Here is a 22,758-nt window from a genome sequence, read left to right as displayed (position 1 = left end):
GCTTCCGTCTTGGGGATCGTTTCTAGGCCCGGGCTTAGGCAGGGTCGACGTGGGAGCCCGGAGTTCCTTCTCTCCCTCCCCAAGCTCTCGGCCTCTCTCCTTCTCTCCAATTCTCCCCCACCCCACCCCCCCCTCCGGGTGAAAAGAGGCAGCCTGCGTTGCTGGGGTGGGGGGAGGAGAGGAGGAGAAGAGGGGGTGTGGAGGACTTTCAAAACCGTTAGCTATAGTAGAGTTGGTTTTTTTTTCTCCTCCTCCTCCTCCTTGCTACGGTTTCTTTTCTTTTCTCTTCCTGTCCAAATATTTTTAAATTTCCGCGCCTGAAATAACAGCTCCTTTAATTTACTCAGTTTCCTCCGAAGGCTGGGCTGCCTCCTAGGCTCGTCTCCCCCCACCCCCACCCCATCCCCGCCGCCTGGCTCCCGCGGGTCGTGGGGCTGGGAGGGGGGGCAACAGGCTCTGCCTCTGCCCCCGCCCCCGCCCCCCCGGCCCCCCTGCGGGGACCTCGCCTGACCCCGGCTCTCTGGGCGCCTTGGGCTAGCGGGAGGAGGCAGGGATGGGGGAGACCGCGGCTTCCTCCCCTTTTCCCCCACCCCCGGCTCGCTCCCTCCTTCCCTCCTTCCCTCCTTCCCAGCCTGGCCTCCTCTGTTCCCAGTCTCGGGGCTCCTCTTAGCCCGCTGCCGTTTGGAGAGAGTTGCCTTTTCGCGGGGACTTCTTTTCTGTCCCCGATTCGGACCCCCAATCTCCCTCAGTCTCATCCCCCAGCACCAGCAGCGGCAGCAGCGGCGGGGCTGAGTGACCGAAGCCTCTCCCCCCAACCCCCCGGTAACCTTGGAGGCGCCCTCGCAGTGAGTCTGTGCGGGGCCTGCGGGGGGGCGGGGGGAGGGGGGAGCGGCGAGAGCGGGGCAGGCGTTTCCTGGCTGCGGCCGCCAGGCGCCCGGGGACCGGCTTTCAGGGGCCAGCATCTCCCCACCTCCCCCCTAACTCCCCCTCCCTCCAGGACAGGCTCTTCGTTCTCGAGATGGGGGGGGGCAGACGAGGGAGGGGGTTCCGCCCGGCGGCGATCCAGCAGGATCGTGGCTGTGACCTTGGGCCTCCGGGCTGGAGGAGGCTGGAGGGCAGCGTGGGAGAAGCGGGAGAGGCGACGGGGCGGAGGGGGGAGGCAGGAGGGCGGGCTTGTCCCGGGTCCGCATCGAGGTGAGCTGGCCCATAGGAGGGGGGAGGGAGTTCGAGGGAGAAGGTCAGCAGCAGGGAGCGGTGCGCCCTACGGAGCCGAGCCCTAGGGAGCCGCATGGTGCCCTCTGTCCCTGAGAACTCCAGGGACCGACCGGCTGAGAGAGCTAAGCAGCGATCGAGGGAAGGCACCTGGGCAGGGCTGCCCCTCACCAGGCTACGGGACTCATTTCCCACCCCTACCGCCTAGGTTAAGCATATGCACGGTCCTAAGAGTGCACATGAACTGCATCTGACAAATCGTAGGCGCTTAATAAATGTTTGTTGAATCGAATTGAAGAGGCCTGTCCCCGAGCATCCGTGGAACTTAGAGCCACAGGTCAGGGAGGAAAATCTGTCAGTGCTTTGGGTGGTGGTAGTAGCGGGTGGTGCTTTCTGTCTGAAAAGACCCCCCAAAATGGAGAGTGGGTCTTCCACACTCCTCCAGCGGCCGGCTCGCTGACCCCGGAGCTGGACCTGGTCTGAGTGCAAGGCAGGGCAGACTTCTCAGGACAGGCTGCGAGCCTCAGGTGCCGGGGAGCGGGCTCTGGGGGCTTCCGGGCTCCCCTCGTCTTCCCAGCCTCTGCCCAGCAGTGTCGTCCCGGTCTCCCGGCAAGAGAGAACCACAGCGGCCGCCGCCGCCGCCCCCACAGCCGGCTCGGCACCTGCGAAAGCCGAAGCCGAGCTCGCAGAGGAGCACAGTGTGTAAAATGGCTTCTGAGGCGTGCAGAGGGACAGACAGATTGCGGGCAAAGAGGGAGAGAGAGAGAGAGTGAGCAAAGTCACCTCGGCCCTCCTGGTACTTTACATTCATTTAGGTCCCTCTCTTTTCCCCTCCACCTCACTCGAGCAAGTTTTAGGACAGGCCGGGGCAACAGCTCCACAGACAGCCCCCACCCCACCCCCGCCTTCGCCCGCCCCCACCTCCTAAAAACCCACTGTCAGCCAAAAATATCAGTTCTTTTGGGGAGGAAGTAACAAGCCGCCAATCCTTATTCCAACTCCATTTCTCTGCTCCGTTAGCACTGCTGGTCAAATTGCTTCAGAGGAGAAATTATTAGCCAGGATTTTAAGGCATGTCATTGACAAAGTTACCTAAAATGCTGCTAATCCCCCCAACCCCCGTAACACTTAACACATTGGCATTTGAAAAATATATTCCATTCTCCTGGGCAGATTTGGGGAGGCCAGATGGTGAGCAAAGTCTGCCCTTTCTTTCCTCGGTGTTCCGTCAACACCCAAGGGACTTGGAAGAGAAACCTTAGGGGACAGACTGTCTCCTTTGCCCCCTCGAAGCCGTAGCAAGCACTCTGACTTCTCTGCCATTTCAGTAATCTACCTTCGGGTGTGTAAGCTTAGTGATGAGGCCAAGCTTTTTCAAGACTTAAATTTTAATTTAGATGTTGAACCAACTTCTGTATCTGAGCCCACAATAAAACACGCCCTCCTCCCCTCCCCCGAAGAAGCAGGCTAACAACCAGGGCTGGCCAGAGCCTAAGCTTAGGCACTCCCTGGGAAAGGGGCCTCGGAGCGGCCCAAGGAGTTCACACGAGTGTACAGCAAGCATTAGTCCATCATTTGGCTAATTTCTGTGTAGACTGTAATAGTATCTCCCTGAGCGACAGTCTCAAACTGCTTCAAGATCCACTTGGGCCCAGTTCATGGGCTGCGGTCCTTCCCTTAAGGCACTTCTATTAAAAAGGGCCCCAGCTCCCCGAGCAGCATCTTTGTGAATGCCTTCACTGCCCACTCAGCCACTTCAAACCAAACCACCCAAAAGGACCATTTGAAACATTTTTAAAAATATGCATTTCTATTTTTGTCATAACACTGAGCAGGTTGGAAGGAACTTATTAGCTTCAGGCATGCTTAGGAGAAATAACCTAAAAATGAATAAATATATTGTGGTTTTCTGCTGATTCAAGATGCAATGAAATCACCTCAAGTGTAACAAAAATATTATCACATGGGAATAAAATATTAAATTAAGCAGCTGTAACTTATTAATGATTAACAATAGCACACTCCTCCTTATCAATACTCAAATAAACAATGCAGTATACTATGGTATCTAAATTTTAAATGAGGGATAATAGCTAACAGTATAAAATACAGCTGAAGACACAAAGAAAATTATTTCCTTTTTAAAATACAAGTACAGTTATTTGATATATTTTAAATAAAATCATAATTAGTTTACAGCCCATTATTTTATCTCCTATAGTATCAATTATTTTTTGCTTCTCTTTCCCCTACATAACCATAAATACTCTATTCATCAGTGGGACTCATCAGAATTCTCTATTCTCTTGTCTCCACACTGTAAGTAATTAACAAGCAAAATAGCTAAAGGAAGTATGTTTTCCAGCTTTATAAAAAATTCTTGAGCCTACAGATATCTATTTCTATGATGCATAAATATTAGTCTAATTTTACAGGCATATTTATTTATGGAAAAAAGTACTTATTATCACTTTTGTTTAAATTCCATAGTGGGCCTGTGTGGGGTGGTGGGAAGGACATAGTGCCTGGTCTTATTTTCATAAAAATTACATGGGGAAAAATCACTGTAAACTTTATAGTATAGCAACTCACAAATTAATATGTTTAATATAAATTATGCAAAATTTCCTGAAATATTCAAGAGCATAACACATGCTTAAAGGTTAGGCTCAGGAGTAAGAACACTAAATTTCATCTCTGATCTTTGACAAAGTCATTTGCTATTTATTAACTTCTCAAATTGGGATATGACTTAGAATTTTTGCCTTACAAGACTAATAGAAAATTAATTTGATAAGGTCTGTAGAGAAATGGAAAGAGATGAAAATGCCATAAAAGCCAAAGCAATATTATATCTATGTATATGTATATATATTTAAAGCAAATCATCCCCTCTGAAGTTGAACATCAGCTGTAATATACCTTCCTTATTGGAATTATATTTCAGATGATCATTTTTTAATTGCTAGTTCCCCTCACCAGGTTCAAAGGCTCCCATGTATCCCTTCAGTCTAAAAACAAGCAATTGATGCACAACAGATGACAGAATAACACTATTTACTGCTCTTTCATGTCATTTAAAAAACCCCAAACCCCTCTCCCTTGCTAAATCCAAGCAAAGAGCAAAAAAAAAAATTATATACATGTATGTGTATATATTATATATATTTTTAAAATTTACCAATTTAATTCAATATTGCTTTTGAGCTGCCAAATTATGGTTTTTGCTATTTTCCTCATACACAAGTTCGTTTTCCCTTCTGATCCAAGTAAAAGAAGATTAAATAATAGATAAGAATAATTCCCATTTCTAAAGCCCTTTAAGGCTTACAGAAGATTTGCCTCACTTTGTCAGGCTCTTTAAGTTAAACTGATTTAATGGAATCCAATGGTCTTAGCTAGATATGCTGTTTTATAGATTTTTCCAAATAGTGTAAGTTCTTCTAAATGGTCTGTGTGTATATAGGTACAATAAACTCTTAGATAACAATTTTTTTTCTCCCTTTCCCAATTGGAAACCTCAAGGAAAATGAGGAAACCATTTTTATTGGAAGCCCATCATGTTTGCTGCCAGAAGCTAATGTATTTCAATTCACCAAACTTTTCACTTAGCCTTTTCATTAAATAGATTGAAGGGGGCTCACTAGCTATCTTCAAGCTAATCTTCAAGATATGGTAAGCTAAATAATGCTAATATCAATAAAAAATTTGTAATCTTTTGCAAAAATGTTGTGGTAATATCGAAGACATTACTTATGAATACTGCGGTCCTTTGTAACTACTGAATTGTGAGATATGCTAGAATGTTAGTAATGAGCCACATAAAATAATGTGAAAGAGGAAAAGTAAGTCAAAATTGAAAAATACTTTGTGTCAAAAATTAAAATAAAACAAAGTGTTTGCCTCCCAATGGCCCCGAGGAAGGTAATGAAAGTAATATGAATTAAAGAGTATGAACCAGAGACCACAGCTGAGATGATAGTTTCTAGTTTTAGCCTGACTGCTGTTTCCAAATCCTCCTTGTGAGAAATATATGTAAAAGGCAATGACCAATTAATGCAATAATATTTTAGTTATTAAAAATACAATGATAGGAATAATAAGGAAAATGGTTCTTTTCACATCGGGTGTTTAATAATAGCATAAAAGTACCTTTAATATTAATTAATTATGATGGGTCATTTGCCATTGTAATTGAAATCCAAAAACAAGAACAAAACAAGTCACAACAACCTTAAAAAGGGGGGGATCCACATCTTTTTAATCATATGATAACAGGAAATATTATTTAAAAATTAATTTCTAGGCATTTTTAATTTCCCAGTTTTCAGCAAGGTTTCCTATAATTTTCATCTGGATATATATAAATGTAGATTTTAAATTTTCAGCTAAGGGAACAGTTATGAAGGCCAGTGATTGTTTATTGTTCTATGGGTATAGTGTGTTTATGACACAGTTTATATGCAGATTAGAGATACTCCTACAACATTATCAGTGACTAACTCAGAACCATCTTCAGATGGCAGAGAGATGGGTGACCACGTTGGATACTAGCCCTTGGGGCTGATAAATGTAGGATTGAGGTGGGCATTATGCCAATAAGTACAGAATGGATCATAGGCTGGCTGACCAGGGCACTCTGGGCAATCAGCAAAGCACTGTGCTAGCTGTAAATTGTCAACGGATGTCCAAACTTTTCTGTCTCTACTAAAAACAAAAAATAAAAAATCATGACCTTGCACTAAGGCAACAACAAAAAGAGGAGAAAATTGTTCATTGTACCTAGAGGGATACTATGAATAAACTACAGCCAAAAGCTAAACATGGCAATAACAGAGACTAGTGAATAATAACAATAAAACCAACTTATTCTGTAGGTCAATGATCACCATATGACTCAAGGTTTGTTTTGTTTTTTTAATCACTGGCTTATTTGTGAAGCTTTTAATTTCAAAAAGTACATCTATTTCTAAAAGGCTTCTGGGTGCATTTGTCACAAGTAGAATGCAAAAATTATACTTACATTAAAAGTAAGCAGCAAAAAAAATGTAGTTGTTTCACAATAAAAATACCCCCCAAAGTACTTTCAGTTCATCAGACCCTCCTGGAAGATCTTGCACCATACCCTCGGGGTAAGTCAGAAATGAAGCTTTTGGCTGTTCAGCAGGGGAAAATAATCTTAAACATGAGTGCTTTCTAAGGAAAATATTCTGTCTCCAAACACCAAGATGAAAATCTAGCAATTTTTTGTAAGAATATTCTTTTTCATCTATCAATAAGAGAAATGAATTGAGGAAAGATATAAGGTTAATTTTAATGATTATCAAGGACAGAGTTCTAATAGCTAGTATAAGTAAGTTGGAGTTTAAATATATTTAAGTGAAAAAAAAGCTTAAGCATGAGACTACTCTTGCCCATTAATATAATGGACTGTTTCAGGAGAAATCAACTCAAAATATAGGTTTAAAAAACACCTCATGCCATAGAATAATGAGGCTATTACAACATTTGACAAAAAAAAAATCTCCCTTGAGAACCATCTCAATTAAACTGAAAGTACAGGAAGTGACCAGATATACAAATATAACATATAATATGTATATATGCATATATACATATCTGTGTATGTATGTATATGAAATTTGCCAGGAGTTTGAAAGATTCCCATCTTCTTCTCTAGACTTTTGAGAAACAAAACCTTATATGCTGATGAGGAAAGGGAAATTAACAAGTCAGGCTCTGGTCCCTGGGGCCAAGAAAGTGGCCTTGAGCAGGTCATTCTACATCTCTTGGGCCTCATTTTCTCTTCTGTTAAAATGAGGGGGCTGGATTAAATCCCTTCCAGCTTTAATTACCTCTAATTCTTTTCTTCCAAGTAATATGAACTCTAACTATGATCAGAATCTATGTTATAGAGTGTCTGAAAATATTCTAAAGTGACAATACCCAGAAGATGGGCTACAGTTTAGCATTGTGGTGTAAATAAAATCAGGATCTGGGGCTGAAGTTTCACTTTTCCCATCAACCTCATCACTGGAAGACATTCTCTACTATCTGGGAATTTTAGCAATTTTAGATAATTCAATTTAGCGAATTAATTAGGTGCAAATATAACTCAGGAGAAAAGAGTTCTAGAACCTGGGGAATATTACAGTGATAAAGTAGCAGTGATCCATCATATATACTGAATGGCTTTACCTCAAACAGTAAGACAGAAGTAATAATATTTAGTTTTATGTACTGGCATTACAATCAGGGTTGAAGTCAAATTGAACAATAGCAGAAATAATTTTTTTTTGCTATGAAAGTAATCTTTCATGTTAGCATAACTCAAAGTACAACAGCCCTACAATAGTGAGGTACAGAATTTTCTAAATGTACTGGGCTGCCTATTTCTCTTTAGGGAAATATACACACATATATTTACACCCACACATGTATGTTTATGTATACATACATATTCTATATACTCTCTATATGCTAAAGGGAGACTTTAACAGAAATTGTACCTAGGGAAAAGGAGTTCATTAAAATTTAAACTTCTAATTTCTAAGTATGATCTGGGAGAGGTTGTTAGACTTCACAGTTCTAAAGTCTAAGGTGGTCCAGGGTAGAGGTTCTTATATGTATATTTCACTTTAATTCAATAAACATTGGACCCTGTCCTAGGTGCTAGGGATTCAAGGAAGAAAAAAAAAAAGGCATAGTCCCTCGAGTAGCTTACATTCTATTGGTTGCTTTGAGGATCATTAATAACTGAGAGGATCTGGAAAGGATTAAGGGAAGATGAACATAATAGCTTTAACTTTTTTTTTAAGATGGAAATTCAACAAGTGAAGTTTTTAGTCATTTTAGAGTGTCATCAAATGAATATTTGTTGACTTAAATTTGCTTGAATTTTGATTATCCTATAGAACACTAATTTATACATACAAGCAATTTGGTGTGCAGGAAAGTGCCTGAACCAAGGTCCAAATTCAAGCTCTGCTACTTATTACCTGTGTAACACTACGGCAAATCTTTAATTTCCTGTGCCTTAGTTTACAAATCTATAAAATGGGTTTTAGACTAGATTATCTCTAAGGTTCTTTCCTGCTATTCAAAATTCTATTAAACTATATAGATGAAGGGTGTGCTTGGATGAATATTGATCAAAGTAGCACAAATTAGGGATGACCTGATGCCACAGAAAGAAAGGGCATTTAACTCAATGATAATTAAGGTACTATTGCATTACAGCACTCTGGGAAACACAAATAAAATGGAATAGAACATCCCTGGCCCCAAGGATCCAACAACCTACTCAGGGAGATAAGCCCTATATACCTCGGACAACAAGAGAATAAGCAAGGTATAAGCAAGTGCATGGTAGTGTGACATAGAACTGTACCATAAGGCAGAGTTTATTGGGGCGGAGGGAATGCTATCAGAATGCCAACACTATTCATCTTATTAATATTCAGTGGGAGACTTTATTCTCTGAGAAAACAAAAGAAGTCAATCGCTTATATTAAGAATAATAGAATTATAAATGTTCATATCTGGAAGAGTGCTCATCAGTTGTCTGCTCTAACCCATACCTTAAACATGAAATCACCTTTACAATATTGCTGCAAAGCTCCTGCTTCAACTTTAGTGATGGGGAACACCCTCCATCCTCCATCCTGAGGCAGTTCTTTCTGCTTTGAGATGGCTCCATCCAATGACTAAGAAGACTTTCCTTACTTGGAGCCAAAAAAATTTGCCTTTTTGCAACTTCCTCCCTCTGCTTCTAGTTCTTTCCCTGGGGCCAAGCAGAACAAGGCTAATTCCTCTTCTGTAAGACAGCCTTTCAAATGCTTAAAGACAGCTTTCATGTCTACTTCCCTCCCTACTTCTCCCTTCCCAGCCTTCTCTTACTCAGTTCCTTTAATCGATTTCCATATAGCAGGGTTTCTTTTCCTCCCATTTTGGTCACCCTCTTCAGGATGCGCTCCAGATTGTCAGTGTCCAGCAAGTACTCAACATAATACTCCTGATGAGGGCAGAAAGCAGTGAGTCTATCACTTCAATATTTCTGGACTACATGTCTCATTTGGGGAGCCTTATAGCCTATTAGCTTTTGGGGTCATTATATCTCATACTAGTGATTCACAAGCTATTAAAACTTTAATTTTTAAATTATGAATTTAAACATCAAAAAAGAGAATTCCCACATACACAGTAGAATACAAAAAGATTGCATATGAAACCATAACTCTCCAGTTTATACTTTTTGCTTTAAAAAAATATAATGATTTCCACATGTTATTTTCAAAGTTGTACCACTTGTCTGTGCTTCCTTCAATAGCCTTTTTTTTCCATTGGTAACAATGGTAACTTCCTTTCTCCTCCCCAACTCCATTCCCCACCTCACATTTAAAAATCAAGAGGAAAAAAAAAGTTAATTTGACAAATAAGCTTAGTTAAGCAAAATGAAGCCACAGAGCCACGTCTAAAAATGTATGTCTCTGTATCTTGAGACTATCACTTCCGTGTGAGGAGGTTGGTAACATGCTTCATCATAGTTTTTTGGAGACATGGTTGTTCATTGTACTGATCAAAGTTCATAAATTTTTCCAAGTTGTTTTTTCTTTGCAATGTTGCCCTTGTGTATATGATGTTCCCCAGGTTCTGCTCACTTCAGTCTTCATCAGTTCATACTACCCAAGATTCTCTAAAATTTTCTCTCTCATCCTTTTTTAATGGTACAATAATATTCCATTACATTCATGTACCAAAATTTTTTCAACAATTCCCTGATTGATGGGCACCCCTTTAAGTTCTCATTCTTTAAATCCCCTTTTCAGGATCATGAACTTTATTTTGCTTTTAATTACTCACTGCCTTTTACCAGCTCCCCTCATTCCATCCTGACTTGTTACTGCTAATGAGTTTGAAAATGTTCTCCACCAAATTGTTGTGTATATATGTGCTCTGTCCTCCTTTACCCATTTCACAGATTAGCGAGATTCATTTGATGCTCCCCCCCACTTCCACCCTTTCCTCCATTACTTGTCTCCTCTTCTTCCCACACACTCTGATTATGAGAAAGAGAAAATTCCACTCTCTTCTTCCTCATTTCTACTCTAATGTATTTCTTTTATGCTTTTTTCTCTTTTCCCCTTTTAAAGCCCTCAGAATAGAAACAATTCACCCTTCAGACCTGGTTTTAACTCCTTCCATACCATTCAAACACAAGAAGGTTCTGAAGCAACACTTACTTTTTCTCCCCATATTAGAAAGTAAGCACCACATCAACATATTGATCCCCTTGCAATTGTTCAAATACACTTGCCTTTCTAGGTTTCTTTTGTCTCTTCCCATTCAGTTCCAATCTTTCCATCAAAAATACTTGAAAGTCCTCTATTCTATTAAAGATTCATTTTTTTCCCTACCGAATTATATTCAGCTTTACAGTATAAATTATTCTTGGTCATAAACTTCTATCTTTTGCTGTTTGGAATATTGCACTCCAAAATCTCTTTTCATAGAGGAAAAATTGTCTCAGAGATTGCTAGGCCTGGGATCTGGAAGACTTGAGTTCAAATGTGACCTCAGATACTTACTAGCTGTGTGACCCTGGTCAAGTCACTTAACCTACGCTGTACTTAGTACACTGCTTGCCTATTCCCTTTTCTTCCCCTCATGTACAGGAGAAGTTGTCAGGTTTTGTGCGATACTGGCTATGATACTGGCTATTGAATTCTTGCAATATTTTTTATATGGAAGCTCTAGATTTTGGCTATTACATTTGCAGGGCTTTTTCTTTTGGGGTTTCATTCAGGAAGTTGATCAATCTTCATTTTGTTATCTGGTTCTAATAGATCTAAACCATTTTCATTTATGAGTTCTTGATATATCAAGAAATTTTATTATGGCTTTGCAGGAACCTAGTATTTCTTAAATTATCTCCCCTGGACCTATTTTCCAGGTTTGTTGTTTTTGATATCTTACATTTTCTTCCATTTTTTCATTGATTTCTGTTTTATTTCTTGCTGGCTTATGTTAGTCAGTCAACAAATATTGATTAAGTGCCTACTACTATGTGCCAAGCATAGTGACAAGAACTGAGCATACAAAGAAAGGTAAAAGACAGTTCCTGCCCTCAAGAAGCTTACAGTATAGTGGGAGAAACAACTTGCAAACAACTAAGGACAAACAAGATGCATAAAAGATCATTTTGAAACAGAAGGAAAAGACTAGAATTAAGAGGATTGGGAAAGGCTTCCTGTAGAATGTGGGATTTTCACTGGGACCAGGGAAGCCAGTAGAAAGAAAGAGCATTCTATGCAATGGCAAAAGCCAGTGAAAATGCCCAGAGAAAGAAAGAAGAGTACTAGGTTGTGAAGTGTTTTGAATACCAAAGGACTGAATATTTTATCCTGGATATAAAAGGGAGCCATTGATCAGAAATATGTTTTAAGATCTTTTTGACAGCTGAGTGGAGGATGGACTGGAGTGGGGAGACACTTGGGGTGACTAACTGGCATGCAATACCAATAGTTTCAATATGAGGAGATGAGGGCCAGCACCAGGGTAATGGAAGTATCAGAAGAGACAAGAAGATGCATACAAGAGATATTGGGAAGGTAAAGTCACCTGGCTTTGGCAACAGATTGAATATGGTGGGGAGAGAGATTGAGCAATCAGGGAGGGCACCTAGGTTGCAAGCCTGACTAAATGAGAGGATGGTGGTGACCTCAACAGTAATAGGGAAGGGGCATCTAGTGGCCCAATGGATAGAGCACTAGCCCTGGAGTCAGTAGGACCTGAGACCCTGGGCAAGTCAACCCCAATTGCCTCCAAAAATCAAGCAAAATAGTAATAGGAAAGTAAGGAAGAAGAGAGAGTTTGAAGGGAAAGACAATGAGTTCAGTTTTAGACATGTTGCATTTAAGAAGTCTATAAGACATCTAATTTGTGATGTTCAGTAGGTAATTGGAAATGTGGATATGAAGGTTAGGAAAGAGGTTAGGGTTGGATAATAAATCTGAGAATCATAAGCATAGAGATGATAATCGAATTCGTGGAAGTTGACAAGATCATAAAGTGAAATAGTATCATATTGCTCATTGGCTTCTGTCTGACTTTGGTACAGTTATAGAGTGGAGGTAGTCACCATAGTTTCTCATTGGATTTCTTGATCATTATTCAGCCTGGTACAAATATCAGATTTTTGTTGGCATAGGGGTGGGGGCACTGGGAAGCCTGCCTTTGTCCAAGAAACTATCTTGGTCAGAACCTCAGGCAATTACAACTCCAGGTCTATGTTATACAGAATGTTGTCTGGACAACTTAGAAGTTTTTGAACTCAAGGGCAGGATTTTACATATGTCCCTATAAAATATCATCATGTTAGGTTCAGCTTTATCATTCCAACCTGTTGAAACCTTTTTGGATTCCAATTCTGTTATTTGCACTGGTCAGACCAGACTGGAATTTTGTTTTCAGCACTGGGAGCCACAGTTCAAGGACAATGGTAGCAGGAAAGCAACATGATGCTAGCACTGCCTTCTAGGTGTCCCCCATACTTGTGTCACCTGCAAATGTGATGACCATTCATCATGCTCACATGAGTCTTTATTCAGGTCATTGGATAGAAGTTGGCCAATGACAAGTCCCTATAACACTCTGCTATAGACCTAGCTCCAAGAGATCCCCAATCCATTAATTACCCACTGTTTGGGTCTACTTGTTCAACCAGTTCATATTCTATAGAATTAATTGTAACTTAGCCCTGCCCATCTCTCTCTCTTTTCCGCAAGGATACTAAGAGAGAATTTATCAAAAGCCTTATTGAAATCCAAATATCCTGAGTCAACAGCATTACACAGAATCATAGCAATCTGTGGTTCACAGAGTCTCCCTGTTTCTCAAGTATGTAGCAGAAGCACAGAACTTAGGAGCTGAAAGGTACCTCAAAGGTCCATCTAGTTCAGTTTCTATGGGGAAAAATTCTCATTAGAATAGACCCGAAATATTGGCCATCTAGCATTGATCTGAAGATCTCCAGGAAAGAAAAGCTTACTTTTTAACAGGGAAAACCATTCTCCTTAAACCATCCCTGCCACCCTTAAATCAAGCTTACATTTGACTCTTTGCAACTTCCACTCATTGCTGCTGGTTGTGTTCCCTGGGGCCACATTGAACAAATCTGATCCCTCCTCCACCTCACAGTCTTTCAGCTTTTCAAAGACCGCTGTCACGTCCCTACTGCATCCTTTCTTCTCAGTGTTTCCTTCAACCAGTCTTCATAGGTCATGAACTTGATCATCCTGATTGCTTTTGCTTGGTTATTCTCCAGCTTTTCAATGTCCTTAAACTATAGTTCTCCAAGATTACTTTTGATGTGAATCTCACCTCCCTAATTCTGGACATTCTCTTTATGCAGCCTAAGACTGTGCTAGCTTTAGGTTTAGGGGATACCGTATCACACTTTTGTCTTGGCCACTAAAATCCTCAGATCTTTTTTAGAAAAATTGCTCTTAGCATGCCTCCCTAATTTTGTACTTATCATGTCAATTTCTCAGACCCAACCAAAAGTATATGTCATACGAGAGAAGTTGTGTCACTGTCAGAAAATGTCACAAAAAAACAATGTATAAAAAGGTATTCCAAATAGAATTTTGGTCTCTAATTGACATCAGAAGAAAGAATAGAAGAAACCAATAGTGCAACAAATTAAATGAAGCAACTAAAAGACACTTTGTGTTCTGTTACAGCAAATTTGGAAACCTATGAACCAGAAGACTAGACAGAGAGACAGTATGTTAATTGTATAAATGAAGAGGAAGAGAGAAGCTCTCCAACGTGCCTATGGCCCAGGTAACACATATACTAGTATATTAAAATAATTAATTAATCAGTAAACATTTATTAATCACTTGCTATGTACCAGGCATTGCACCAAGTCTAGGAACACTGAAAGAGGCAAAAGATAGCTCCTGCTCTTAAGCTAATGGGGGAGATAACAAACAAACAAATATCTACTAAGAAGCTATAGAGAGAATAAATATAGGAAATACTGAACAGAAGGAAGGCACTGTGCATCAGTGAGTCTGTCCTCCTGCAGCCCCTCCGACAACTGTGATTTTGTTTTTGTCATCTCTGCCAATCTGATGGATATGAAGTAGAACCTTGGGGCATTTTCCTTATTATTAGTAACTTGGAGCATTTTTTTCATGTGATTATTGATAATTTGCATTCTTTCTTATGAGAATTACTTCAATGGCCTGTTTGTTCTTTCTTAAAAAATTTTTAACATTTTTATTTAAAGTTTTGAGTTCCAAGTTGTATCCCTCCCTCCCTCCCTCCCTCTCCTCACCCCTCCCTGAGATGGAAAGCACTCAGGTTATACATGTGTGATTATGTAAAGCATTTCCATACTAGTCATTTTGAACAAGAAGACTTAAATAAAAGAAAAAATGAAAGAAAGTGAAAAAAAGCAAGCTTCAGTCTGTATTCAATCAATATCACTTCTGTCTCTGGGGGCGGATAGCATGCTTCATCATTAGTCCTTTGAAATTGTCTTGGGTCATTGTATTGCTGAGAAGAGCTAAGTCATTCACAATTCTTCATCAAACAACACTGTTGTTACTGTGTGCAACATTCTCCTGGTTCTAGTCACTTCACTTTGCATCAGTGTAACATATAAATAAGATATATACAGTATAAATGGAAAGTGAGACAAATACTAGGGATTGTTTTAGGGAGGAGAGCATTAAGAATTCTACATTCAGCCTTCATCCCATCCTCTCCCATCTCCTTCAGCAGTTTGCTCCCACTGTCACCCCCACTTTCCTTTATCTTCAAGCTCTCCCCATCTAAGGGCTCCATTTCTTCTGCCTACAAATATATATATCTCCTTGTCTTCTCCATCCTTAAAAATATCCTTCATTGATCCTATCATCCCCACTGGTTATCATCCCATAGCTCTCCTTTCCTTCTTGGTTAAACTGCTTGAGAAGGCCATCTACGATAGGGGCCACCATTTTCATTTCTCTTACTGATTTAAAATTGAGTATTTTACAATGCTCTGCGTTCTGGCTTTGGGCTTCATCATTCAACTAAAACTTCCCTTTCCTAAGTCACCAGTGATTTCTTAATTGCCAACTCCAATGGGCTTTTCTCAAACTTCATTGCTTAGCACAGTGCCTGCCACATAGAAGGCACTTAATAAATGTTTATTTTTTGATTAATTGATCCTTCTTGAACTCTCTGCTTCATACATGACTGAAGATCACCTTGTTCTTCTGGATACTCTTTTCTCTCTAGGCTTTTGGGACACTTCTCTCTCCCAGCTCTCCTGCCCACCAAACTGCTCCTTATTAGCCTCCTTTGTTGGATCCTCATCTAAAACATGCCCACTAACCTTGGGTTCTGTCCTGGAGCCTCTTCTCTTCTTCTTCTGTAGTATTTTGCTTTACTATTCTCATCAGCTCCAAAGGGTTCAATTATCTTTAGAGGTGATTTCCATATCTACATACCCAGCTTTGGTTTTTCTGAGCTCTAGTCTTACGTTTTGGACAATTCTAAAAAAAAAAAAAAAGACAACAACCCTTCCTTGATCTGTCCAATGTCACTACCTGTCACTCCATATCTTTACTCCCTTATGTGGCTAAACTCCTAAAGAAGGCCATCTACAATTGATGCTTACATTTACTTTCTTCTCATCCTTTCTTAACAGGCTGGCTTTTGGACTCTACAATTTAATAGAAATTACTCTTTTCAAAGTTACCAATGATCTCTTAATTGCTAAATCTAATGGCACTTCTCAACTTTCATCCTTCTTGACCTCTCTTCAGCCTTTGACATCTGTCACCATGTTCACCTTGATATTCTTTTCTCTCTAGGTTTTCAGGACACCACTTTCTCCTGGTTCTCCTCTTACCTCTCTGACAACTCTTCAGTCTCCTCTGTTGGATTTTCATCCAAGTTATGCTTGCTAACCATGGGTGTCCCCCAGGGCTCTTTCCTGGGCCCTCTTCTCTTCTCTCTCTATACTATTTCATTTGATGATCTCATCACCTTCCGTGGATTCAATTATTGTCTCTATGCTCACGATCCTCAGATGTGCCTATCCAGTCCTAACCTCCCCATTCACATTTCCAACTGCCTTTCAGGCATCTCAAACTGGATGTCCAATAGACTCCTTAAACTCACCAGAGAAGAGAAACTCCTTATCTTTCCTCCGCAAACCCTCCCCTCTTCCTGACTTCCCTATCACTATTGAAGGCACCACCATCCTCTCAGTCAGCCAGGCTTTAGACCTAGGCTCCATCCTCAACTCCTCATCTTCTCTCACCCCCAATATCCAGTCTGTTGCCAAGACCATGACCCTGGTGCTGGCCCTCATCTCCTCATATTGGATCTATTGGTATCACCTGCTGCTTAGTCACCCTAAGTGTCTCCCCACTCCGGTCCATCCTCCACTCAGCTGTCAAAAAGATCTTAAAACATATTTCTGATCAGTGGCTCCCTTTTACATCCAGGATAAAATATTCAGTCCTTTGGTATTCAAAACACTTCACAACTTAGCTCTCCTCTCTCTTTCTCTGGGCATTTTCACTGGCTTTTGCCATTGCATAGAATGCTCTTTCTTTCTACTGGCTTCCCTGGTCCCAGTGAAAATCCCACCTTCTACAGGAAGCCTTTCCCAATCCTCTTAATTCTAGTCCTTTCCTTCTGTTTCAAAATTATCTTGCATATATCTTGCTTTTTGACTAACTGATAACTGCAGGGAAGACTCCTAGTAGGACTTGACTCCTGAGCAGAGCTTTGAAAAAAGCTAAGGTTTCCAGGAGGTGAGGGTGAGGAGTGAGTATCCTCCATGATAGGTATCCTGTGTGGATGTGCAGAGATGGCACATGCAGATAATATTAGGCTGTATGGGATTGACTATTCCTTATGTCACATAATAAAATACACAAAGAAATTTCTTCCCTCAAAGCACATGAAGTATAAATATTATTCATATTTTCAAAATGAAGAGACCGGAGGTGCAGAGAGGTTAAATAATATACCCGGAGTCACACAATTAAGTGGTAGGACTAAGATTCAAACTCCCATCTTCTGGTGTCAAGTTCTAAGCTCTTTCTACTATTTCAAACCCCAGCATATTTACCAGTAAACCCCTAATCCACAATTCAAACAGGTGATTGAGAGATCCTAGTCACATCCTCCCAAGAACCCATTTTGGGAAGAGGAAGCTACAGGGACATTTTAGCTTAACTTTAAACCAGAGTCCTCAGTGCAGCATCCAAATCCTTGAAATAGCAGTGATGATGTTTCTCAAAACTTCAGTTCCTCCTCTTGGCACAAAAGTACAACCATCTGGGTCCCCTACAGAAGCAGAAACAGGGAATAGATTCCCCTCCGCAAAGCAGAGGCTTCAGAGCCATGCAGAGGGACCCTAACAAGTAATGAATCACTATTCCACCTTTGACCCCTCTGCAATTCAATTTACTTAAATTATCTTCAAGAAACACTTTTAAAAGAATCTGTGTATAAATTCCTAAACTCCTATGCTCACAATTCTCAGATGTACCTATCCAGTCCTAACCTCCCCATTCACATTTCCAACTGCCTTTCAGGCATCTCAAACTGGATGTCCAATAGACTGGGGATTGATTGGTCTGAAGCTATGATTTCATCCATATAAGGAACTCCCCATGTGGAAATCCTGTTAATAATGCAGATAGGCAACTGTTTTGTAACTTAAAATCTTAAAAAAAATTACCCAGAGTTCTCATAAGCTAAGTGATCTTCCCAGGGCCACAGAACTAGGATGTGTCAATGGCCAGACTTGAATTGAGGTTTTCCTAACTCCAATGTTGGCCCTCTATGTACTATCCACAAAACTATACAGTTTGTGTCCTCAAGGAATTTCCATGCTAATGGAATGCTACAACATGTTCACAAATCATAGATAAATACAAGGTAATTTGAGGAGGGAGAGAGTATGGATCTATTGAATCTCCAAGTTCTCAATATAGCCTATGGTTCAGGGATCCCCTCTATGGCATGCTGTGTCTTACTGTGTGGTCTGGAGGTGTGAGATCTAGGGAATGGTGCTATCACAAAACAAAATTAAGAATATGAAGGAAACAGGATGAGTGAAGTCTCCCTTCTGTGCACTTAAACTGAAGGGTTGAATAAGGACAGTTATGAACAAAACAGAGCATAGATGGGGAAGAAACCCACGGTCATGTTGAAGGAACTGGGGGTATTTAGCTTGGAGAAGGGAAGACTTAGTGGGTTATGGTAGATGTCATCTTGTATTTGAAGGATTGTCATATGAAAGAAGGATGAGCCTTGTTCTGTTTGGTTCCAGAAGGAAGAAACAGGAGCAATTGGGGGGGAGGGAGGGCACATTTAAGTTTGATATAAGGAAAAACAGGGGCATCTAGGTGGTACAGTGGATAGAGCACTGGGTCTGAAGTTGGGAAGATCTGAGTTCAAATCTGGCCTCAGACACTCCCTGGGCAAATTACTATTTGCCTTAGTTCTTCATCTGTAAAATAGGGAGACATTGGAGAAGGAAATGGCAAGCCACTACAGTATCTTTGCCAAGAGAATCCTGTGGACAATGTCCATGGGGTTACATAGAGTCGGACACAATTGAACAATAACAATAACAAAAATAAGGAAAAATCCCAAGAATAAGAGCTATTCCAAGGGGGATGGGAAGCCAAGGTAGGCAGCAGGTGCCTCATCACAAAGGTTTTCAGGTAGAGGATGGGTGACCCTGTGTCAGGAATGCTGTAGAAGAGATTGATACTAGATGATTTTTCAGGTCGTTTTCAACTTCAGGGTTCTGTGAGGTCCATTAACACTGATGCTACTGATTGGGAGTTACTGTAGGCAAGTGACTTCATTTCTTTCTAGACTATTTTCCCATCTATAAAGTAGTGATACCTCTTTAAAGGTGGAGATAGTGTCTCCACTGCAGGATTGATGTTAGAAAGTGATGTGTGTAAAGTACTTTACAAAAGTTAAAATATTATGTCAACATCAGCTCTTATTATTATGGATGAATAATGAGCATCAGCTTGAATGTATGAGCAGAACACCACCACCTCTCACACACACCCTACCTGTCTAATTTGGCACATTAGCACACTTCCAGACTTAGATCTCTGCCCAACTAAGTTATCTTTGCATAGTTCATTAATTTACGAGACCACTTTTCATTAGAGGGCTGCCAGAATGTTTTAAAGTGTTCATTCATTCACTTACCAGCTCACTTAAGAAAATATGGGCAGGAAACATGCAATCCATTACTTTTTCCAGGGATCTGTGAAACATGGGTTATAATTTTTAAAGTGGGAAAATAAATGGGATTTTGGCCAAGCTAAAATAGCGACAGGAAAGAATAATGTGAATCCCCATATTTTGCAATTATTTTCCACAGGGAGGATAACAGAAGTAGAAAACAGATTAAGAAAAGGAGACATTGGCACAACAAAAGTTAATGACCCACACCCTCATTTCCCCCAAAGGGTCTTACCACTGGACTACTTTTTTTTGATCTAGACATATGATTTCATCAGAATGGTGAACTCCTGCTAATCTCTGCAGATTCTGCAACTTGTGTGTAACTTAAAATCTTAGAGGATTTCCTGAGGCACTGAGAGTTTAAGTGCGTTGGTCAGAAGCACCCAGTTAGTTTAGGTCAGAGGCAGAAATTCAATATAGGTCTTTCTGAATGCAAGACTGATTCTCTGTCCTGAGAATTACACTATGCTGCTTCTCATGCAGGGCCCACTATTCAAACACAAACAGGGAGCCCAAATAAGATAAGGACAAATTATTTCTCTGTGACAATAACATCTGGAAGATTATCTCTCAAAAGCATTGAAAAAAACAAGCCATTACAGATCAACCTCAGAGAAGGAGTTAGGATTCGTTTAGGAAGACAGACAATAACAATTAAATGGCAGTGTATTTTAACAGAAAGAAGATGTAGATTCTAAGGAGATGACTTTGGGTCCTGGTTCTAGACATTACCCATGTGACTTTGGGCAAATATCTTCTCTCTGGGCCGGTGTCTTTACTTGAAAGATCAGGAGGTTGGATGAGATAATCTCTTACACCACCTGTTGCTGTCCCAAACCTCACTTTTTTCAAGTCACCCAAACCATCTCTTCATCCTCCTTTTCAGGAGAGGATCTGGCCTCCTACTACTTCACTGAGAAGATAGAGGCTATTAGTCAAGCTGTTATTGTTCACCCATTAAGACAATGAGTCAGTCAACAAACATGTTAATCACTTACTCTGTGCCATGCACCCTGCTAAGAGCTGGGGATATAAATAAAGGAGAAAACAGTGCCTGTCCTCAAAGGGCTCACATTCTAATGGGAGGATAACATGTAAATAATTAGGTTTATACAAGATATATACACAGTGGATGGAAGGTAATCTGAAGGGAAAAGGCACTAGCATCTGAGGGGACTGGGGAAGGCCTCTGGCTTTGGGTTTGGGTTGAAGCTTGAAGGAAGTCAGTGATTCTAAGAGGTGGACACGAGGAAGGAGAGCATTCTGGGCATGGGGACCAAGTCATGGAAGCAGGAGATGGAGAGTGCTGTTTGAGAAACAGCAAACAGACCTGTGTAGCTGGATCAAAGAGTGTGTAGATGGGAGTAAAGTATAAGAAGAAAAGTAGCAAAGGGACAGGTTTTGAAAAGTTTTATGCTAAACAGAGGACTTCATCCCTGATCCTGGAGGTGATATGTAACCACTTGGGTGCATGGAACATGGAGGTGATGTACTCAAAATGATGCTTCAGAAAAATCACTTTGTCAGCTGAGTAGAGGATGAAGTGGAGAGAGACTTAAGGCAGGGAGACAAATAGAAAGCTATTGCAAAGGTGATCCCTCATGGAGCCAAAATGGTAGAAGAGCAGGAAATATAGAGCCCTTCCAACATGATTCCTCCACAAAGATTTAGGAAACACAGGGACAGTCATAATCAGGAAATCTAAGAGGAAAAAATCACAGTGAATCATTTTTCCAACGCTGGTCAAGGCAAGGCAACAGAAAGAGGACCAAGGTTATGAACCAAAGCAAGAAGACACTTCAGGTGAACCCTGAACTTGTACATGTCAGAAGCAATGAGAGGGAAAGAGGGGTGTACTGAGTGAAGAACAAGTTTAGAATTTACAGGTAGCTTTGTTCGGATCCTAGGAGCTAAGAAGGATCTCAGTTCCATCATCCAGCCCAATTTGAAGCCTATACTAGAATAATAAGGACAGGAATCCTAGATCAAATGGGAGCCTGCAGTTCTATCATTCTGAATCTATAAAATTATATGCCTGGCTGATAGTAGCTGATTCCAGCAGTAGGCTGCTGAAACTTCCAACCAGGGGCAAGCCAACAGAAGTGTTGCATAGATCCAAACCTAGGTCAGGAACTTGCAGAGCTCAGACCAGGAGATCAGTGATCAGACCTTTCTCTGGATCACACCATTTTGGAAGTATTGAAAACTTGGAGGTCCCCAGACTGAGCTGTTCCTGAGATCCTGGAATAACACAAAACCGAATACCTCCAAGAAAGCAGCAGAAGGACCCAAGAGGGCGAAACTTCAGCTCAGAATTCTCCTCAGAAGTGTGTAGAATCTGGCCCTAATATAAAGTTGAAAGTCATGAAATAGGCTAGAAAAATGAGCCAGCAAACAAACAAACAAAATCTCATCATAAAAGGCACCCAGGTGATAAAATTGCTGCTGCTGCTGTTTGTCCTTCATTCTCAAAGAGAGTCATGACATTGGGGCAGTGATGCCATGACATGCAAGTGAATTGGATTTAAGTGAGGGAGGGCTGTGCAAAGTTACCAGCCTCACTTTCTCCTCTGGAGCCATCTGGGTCCAGCAGCCAGGTATGGATCAGGACAACTGGAGATGTCCCAGGATGCAGTGGGGGACCTTGGCTTTTTCAAGCTAAGGTTTTTAACAGGTCTTAGTTTGACTGAGACAGTGCCCATTCAGTGATTAAGCCTTAATAAAAATGAGGCAAAGAATGGCCTCTTAAAAAAAAGATTTGGGAAGGGAAAACCCTCAGGGTTTCTGGCAAAAACAGAAACAATCATTATTTACATTCATTCTGAGCCAATCAGGGCCCAAACAACGACCAAGTAGGGCTTGGTATGGATTCAGAGTGATTTGGGGTTAAAGCTGGTCTTTAAAAGAAAAAAAACAAAAACAAGAAAAACAGTTTCAGAGATTAAAATTTATTCCCTTTGGAAAGAGCACCCACAGGTAAGGGTGTGATACCCTATGTGGAGAGGACAGAAAGAAAGAAAGAAAGAAAGAAAGAAAGAAAGAAAGAAAGAAAGAAAGAAAGAAAAGAAGGAAAGAAGGAAGGAAAGAAGGAAGGAAGGAAGAAAGAAAGAAAGAAAGAAAGAAAGAAAGAAAGAAAGAAAGAAAGGGAGAAAGGAAGGAAGGAAGGAAGGAGGGGAGGAAGGGAGGGAGGGAAAGAAAGAGAGAGAGAGAGAGAGAGAGAGAGAGAGAGAGAGAGAGAGAGGAAGGAAG

The 22,758-nt window shown here is 40.9% G+C and overlaps 1 protein-coding gene across 1 annotated transcript in view; it reads left to right on the top strand.

Annotated features, from left to right (window-relative positions):
- Positions 1 to 531: 531 nt before the first annotated feature.
- C4H1orf185 (chromosome 4 C1orf185 homolog) overlaps positions 532 to 22,758 on the top strand; it is a 129,208-nt gene continuing 106,981 nt past the window's right edge. The window contains exons 1-3 of the mRNA XM_036758249.1: positions 532 to 845; positions 8,452 to 8,563; positions 13,956 to 14,058. The gene's annotated coding sequence lies outside the window, so the exon portion shown is untranslated. The remainder of the gene's footprint in view (positions 846 to 8,451; positions 8,564 to 13,955; positions 14,059 to 22,758) is intronic.

The sequence above is a fragment of the Trichosurus vulpecula genome, chromosome 4 (genome assembly GCF_011100635.1).
Source record: "Trichosurus vulpecula isolate mTriVul1 chromosome 4, mTriVul1.pri, whole genome shotgun sequence".
In the NCBI taxonomy this organism is placed as follows: domain Eukaryota; kingdom Metazoa; phylum Chordata; class Mammalia; order Diprotodontia; family Phalangeridae; genus Trichosurus; species Trichosurus vulpecula.
Note: the sequence above shows the minus strand (reverse complement) of the source record. Positions and strands in the feature narration are given on the sequence as shown.